Source organism: Sinohyriopsis cumingii, unplaced genomic scaffold (genome assembly GCF_028554795.1).
Source record: "Sinohyriopsis cumingii isolate HCF-2022 unplaced genomic scaffold, ASM2855479v2 utg002039l, whole genome shotgun sequence".
NCBI lineage: Eukaryota > Metazoa > Mollusca > Bivalvia > Unionida > Unionidae > Sinohyriopsis > Sinohyriopsis cumingii.
Genome location: NW_028316111.1, coordinates 276,900 through 283,405, shown reverse-complemented (window position 1 = coordinate 283,405; position 6,506 = coordinate 276,900).

Genomic DNA, 6,506 nt, shown 5'->3' with positions numbered 1-6,506 from the left:
TTTGTTGTAATGGGATGTGTACACTTTCCTTGGGATTTATCTACAGTGTTTATATATTCAGTGATAAAGACTCGCAATAGCCTGTCAACACTATACTGTAAATCTATTACGAGGAAACGCATATTGTAATGTATTTAAAGCATTGTTTTTATAGTTGCTGTTGTTTATTGAACCTATAATAATGTTTATTGTTAATTAAATACGACAATTATAAAGACCGCTATAACTGTCTCTCTTTGACTTCCTCTGGACCATCATAGCAAGATACTGGCGAAAATCCATGAAAAGACTAGCGTATAGCATTTTCGCAAATGACGATGATTCTGGTCTCTGGAGCTATGGATGATGGTAGAAGTTAAGCCAAACCGACCAAACGAAGAGAGAGAGAGAGAGAGAGAGAGAGAGAGAGAGAGAGAGAGAGAGAGAGAGAGAGAGAGAGAATTTTTTTTTATGATCGCTAGTAATACAAAGCAGAATAATGACTTAGATCAACTGTAAAAAAACATCAACATATTTTAATTACCTCTTGTCTATTCCTCACTAATTTCCATGCACCGGTACGTGAATGGCTGAGCGTTCGCTGTGTTCAAGCAGCTAACGATGTGTTTGTAGTGATCTACTTTCTTTATTAAAACCATCACTCATGCTTAAATCATAGGTGTATTTCATATTGAATTAATGTATGTAAGTGAAAAGAGAAACTCAAGATAGAAAACAATCAACTTATCAATTTGCAAAGATGATTGTGAATATCAACAAAAGCACAGAACTAAATTTTATAGCGGACATACTCAATTCACAGTTGCCAGTGGTCAATTTTAGCTCCGTTCAAAGGACAAATATATGATTTGTATGTGATATAAATGCAATACATGTATAGTATGTACGCTGTATCAATGATATACCACTCGTTGTATAAATGTTTCAAAAACTCTTTTGAACAAAATGCGCTTTCCTACTATGAAGAAAACTAACAAAATTAATTCTAACCTAAAACGCAAATGCAGCCACCATGGTGGAACAGAGAATGTGAAAAGCTAAAACATGAAAAATATGTACGATTACGTAAATTCCAGCTCACTAGTTCCAGTACTGATGCGAGAGGTTACAGAGAGTTCACGAAAAGGTTTAGATCACTGAGCGAGTTAAAAAAAAAATTACTATCAGATTGTCCAAAGTAAGGAACTGCCAATGCGATGGTGTTCTTTGCACGGACGATCACCATGTGCACATCCCAACAAAAGGCATTAATATGCATTAGCGATAGAGCAAGCGCACGTGTTTTAAAACCAAAATAACTTTCCGCAACTCAAAGCTAAGAAGTCGATCTGCATCCTGTACAGGATGCCACCGTAACGCGCTGTGACCTTACTGTACGGTAAGTCGTAGAGCAGGAGGTGCTTGCTGTGGTTGAGGATTGTTATGCCATTGAAAATTGGGTAATTAAACTCATGATTGACCTTTGTGCTTTAGACTGCGAGCAGGTTGCCATCAGATATTTTGTTTTGGATTGGAACTTTCCGTTAAGGAGCCAGACGACACAAAATATCTTTCCCTTTTAATGGCCTTACCAGACCAACGCGAATACTTTTCGGAGTTTCCCATCATTCATGTTGACGAGATTAAAGAAGTTCTGTGGCAACCGGTTCTTAACTGGAATCACTGAAGTCGTTGATCAACTGGATGTATGGGGCCATCCATGCGCTTTTTAGAAACATCGGTTCAGATTGAACGCTGGTAATATGCACCCGGAACTTGTTATAGAGCTGGTTACTGCGATTGTAGTCCACAAACAATACTTGTTCCGTAGATTGGGAACTAGATTGGTACAGCAAGGTAAAATACTTGTAATCTCGTTTGCCCAACCATTCTGATATTCACTCAGCCAGCTTTATCTAGCTAGCATCGTCTCTATATCCAAACGGCAGTATCTTGAGGATGTTTAAGACGTGCTAACGTTTAGTCAATTGCTCGAGGTTAGCGCTAGTCAGTGTCTGATGCGTGTCCATGCTCATGCGGTGTGAGCTGCAGTAATGTCATGATTTGAGACCATAGTCTTTTAGCAAAGCTTCCCTAAACGTCTGCCAGTAGGACAACGTCTGTCGTCAGAAAGAGATTTGTTAATCCTCGAGGTTAGAGTAGCTATAGCTCTTGCAAACATTTTGAGCATGCTTTAAATCCTTCAAAAATACATGACTGTAAAAGAAGTATGTTAGCGTAGTCTATATTTCCTCAAATCGTACCAGGCCATTCGTATACTTGTAGAGGTAAACGTCCTTGATGGTAAGACGACAAACGCTGTAGCTGGTCTTAAATCTCGGGGATATTAGCTGTCAGCTTTTGATAAACTGGGGACTATTCACAAACTATAGATGTTACCGCGAGAACGTAATATCTTCTTTCTATAGTGATCCTTCTTTATTTCTTTTTCAGTCTTTTCTAGTGACATGCATTTTTATGTAACTATCATGGTCTAGCAGGTCATGGACGCTCGAATGGAACCTTCAATTTGATTTCGTTTGTTCCCCTTTTATTGTTCTGGTTAAATCCACAGCTTGAGATTAATCGCGTTATAATGGCACTTTGTGCGTGACCCTCAGAATTAGCAGAGTAAGACACAGGTGTATGTCCGTAATATTTTGGTAAAACAGATAGTGTATGTGCCTTTGCTGCAACCGGAAACGTTAACTGATATGTCTGGATTTTGGAGCCCAAACTTGCTCATGCTGCTAAAGTTCGCAAAAAAAAAACAAAAAAAAAAGTTCCTTCAGAGTTCAACATGCCAACATGCTGGTTATTCACGTCTGTCAGCGTGATACTTTGCACGGCAAAGCACTGACATAATGGCCCGATGGAAACAGCGATATTCTGAATGTTGATTACACACCGATGCGGTACAAACGCTAGCATCCGTATACAGACGGGCCTCGAAAATGACGGTGTTGAAACACTCCAAGATTAGGCTTTATACACCTTGCAAAGGGTAATCCAGACACTTTCAATAATGTTAGCACTAGCTTTGTTTACAAGGTGCTCAATTTCGTCCACATTCAGCATTGTGATGGTTTGCCTCTATATTATACCAAAAGCGACACATCTTTGCAGCATTGCAATTTGTCACATTGCTATTACTTTTGCTATTAGCACTAACATAAGTTTTAAAACTTCACGTCCTCTGTGTTCATTGCCAAAAACAAAGCGAGCGCCAGGCACCAGTGTTAACATACATCCAGACGTTGTCTTCGGACTCATGCATCTGAGACATTATTACGTTATTTTCAATCTTAATCGCGCTGGATTCTCATCATCGCCTTACAATCCTTAGCAGGTTGTGCCACTCAGCGTACAACCTACGCTTGATGCACAGCATAAAGTTTAACTTTTCTACGAGCTGGAACTGGTCGTGCAACATGACATTGTAAAGTCGCATTGTAGTTCAGAATTCAATCTAGAAACGTTTTAAAACTAGTATTCCCTACACCGTGTCATTTTCGATTCCAGGGCAGTAATGTATCCTCCAGTATTCGGTTTAAGTCATGAACTGGTTCGTCCATGATCAGTGTTCATAAACTTCAGGAGTTTAATATGTACATATAATTTTTTTTATACACCTTGTCTGCTATATACTTTAGGTGGTTCAGTATCTTTTGTTATTATTATTATTATTATTATTATTATTATTATTTTATATATATATATATATATATATATATATATATATATATATATATATATATATATATATATATATATATATATATATATATATATTCCATCGTATGTGTTTAAACTATTTAGCATAGCAGTATCGCCCACATGCCCACAAACGTTGCCGGCTTTTAACCAAGCACATCTGTTACCATATGTTGTATGTGCATATCATCATCATCATCATCATCATCATCATCATCACTCTCATGACCTAGTGTGGTCGTCGAGGCACTGTGCTGCTGAACATCTGACCAATTCCCTCCACTTGTCTCGATCATGTGCCAATGCCTGTGTCTCCGCAAAACTTTTCCTGGTCCATTCTGTAATGTTGTCAGTCCACTTTATTCTCTGTCTACCTCTCCTTCTGCCACCCTGGACGCTGCCCTGCAGGACTGTTGTGGATAGACTGTTGGCTCTAGTGACATGGCCATACCATTTCAGCTTTCTCTTTTTGACGGTGGTGAAGAGGTCCGTATATTGGCTTACTTCGCGCATGATGGTATTACGCAGTTCTTCATTTGTGATGTGGTCCATGTAAGAGATGCCAAGGATGGTTGTGTAGCATCTCATTTCAAGTGACTGGATTCTTCGCTGTATTTCTGCTGTCAGGGTCCATGCCTCAGATGAGTACAAAAAGACTGAGATTACTAGAGCTCGCAATAGTCTGATTTTAGTTTTCAGACAGATATTCTTGTCTCTCTAGATGGGTCTTAGCTTTGACATAGCTGCCATTGTTTGTACTGCTCTTGACAAAATTTCTGATCTTGATCTCTCTTCGGCGATTATATAGCCAAGATATTTGGACTGGCTCACTGTTTCCAGTCCATGTCCTCTGACTTTAATCTTGGCTGAGATTTGTTTGCCACTATTTATCATCAGCTTTGTCTTATCTCCATGTCAAATCTGGACGATATTTCATCCAGGTTCTTCGCTAAAGTGGCAAGCTCGTCTTCACTGCCTGCCAGCCCATCAATGTCGTCTGCAAAGCAGAGGTTGGTGATGTTACGCCCTCCAATGCCGACTGTCCCACAGTGGTTTTCCAGGGCTTCGCTCACGATGCGCTCTAAGTAGATGTTGAAAAGCGTGGGTGACAGGAGACAGCCTTGACGCACTCCCACTGTTTTCTGGAACCAGTCCTGCACAGAACATTGGGCAATTACTGCACTGGTAGCCTTGGCGTACAGCTGCTTGATGGTATTGGTTAACGTTTGACCCATGTTATACTTCTTCATTGTGGCCCACAATGCCTCATGCCACACTCTGTCAAAGGCCTTTTGGAAATCTATGAACACATGATAGATGTCTTGTTGGTGTTGCGAGTACTTTTCGGACAGAACCCTGAGATTGAATATTTGTTCTGCTGTGCTTCTTCCACTCCGGAACCCGGCCTGTTCTTCAGCGATTATTTCTTCTGCTTGTAGTTTCAGTCTGTACAAGATGATCTTCAACATTACATTACTAGCAAGGCTGATCAAACTGATAGTTCTGTATTTTTGGCACAGCTGGAGATTGTCTTTTCTGGGAAGTGTTATAATCGATGACTGGGTCAACTGTGTTGGCCATTCACCTGTCTGCCAGATCTTGTTGCAGATTTTTGTTAGTAGCTCTTTCACTGATTCTCTCCCATTCTTGATAAGTTCAGCTGGGATGTTGTCTACACCAGCCTTCCCATTCTTCAGTGCTCTTATTGCTGACTCCGCCTCTTCTTTGAGAATGGGAAGTCATCATCATTTGAGGAGTTTGGAACTTCAAGCACCTCTGGGTCTCCTGTGGACTGATGGTTGTAGAGTTCTTTGCAATACTCAGTCCATCTTTCTGCAATGTCACTCGCTTCTGTGAGGCACTTTCCGTATTTGTCTTGAATGGTACTGACTCTTGGTTGTTTCTGTCTGGAGGGGTCTTTCACAATTTGGAATGCATTTTTGCTGTTATTCTTTATCAGACTGTTCTCCATTTCTGTGCACTTTTGTCCATTCCAATTTGCTTTTGCTTGCTCAATTTGTTTCTGATATTCTTGTTTATTTCTCGGTACCCCATTGCCCCTCTTTTGTGTCTGGTGTTTTTGAGTTCTCTTCGGGCATCACACAACTTCAGAATCTCTTCTGTAACCCAGGGTTTTTTCTTCGGGCGATGGAGGCCAATGATGTCCTTGGCAGCTGCTGTCATGACTGTGTTAAAGGTGTCTGTCATCTCATTGACGTCACCACCCATCACAAGGAGTGGAGCAAATTTTCCTTCAATTGTGGGTTGGAATGACGTGCAGATGTTAGTGTCCTTCAGTTGTTCAAGGTTGAATTTGAGCCTGGTATTATTTAGCTTGTTAATTTTCTTCAGCCTCACTCAGAAGTTCATAATCACGAGGTCGTGATCACTCCCAACATCAGCACCTGGGAATGTCCTTGTTTTTGCTCTATTGATGCCAGATCGGTAATGGTTTTGGACCAGTATGTAGTCGATCTGGTTGTGATGAGTTCCATTTGGTGACTGTCATATCCAACATCGTGAAGATTTATGTTGTCCCAGGGTGTTGGCTAGTACCAAGTTGTTATAACTTGCGAACCCGAGCATCCGTCTCCCTCTTTCATCGGTAAGCTCATTGCAAGAAGGTCCACAATGTTCTTCCCAGTCTTTTAGAGCATCTTTGCCATCGTTGGCATTCCGTTCTCCTTGGACGACGAGGATGTCCTTTTTACTGACCGTGTTTAGAATACCCTGTAGTTTGTTGTAAAACTCCTCTATTTCTTTATCATCATGATCGGTAGTTGGAGCATAGACTTGGATAATTGTGATGTTAA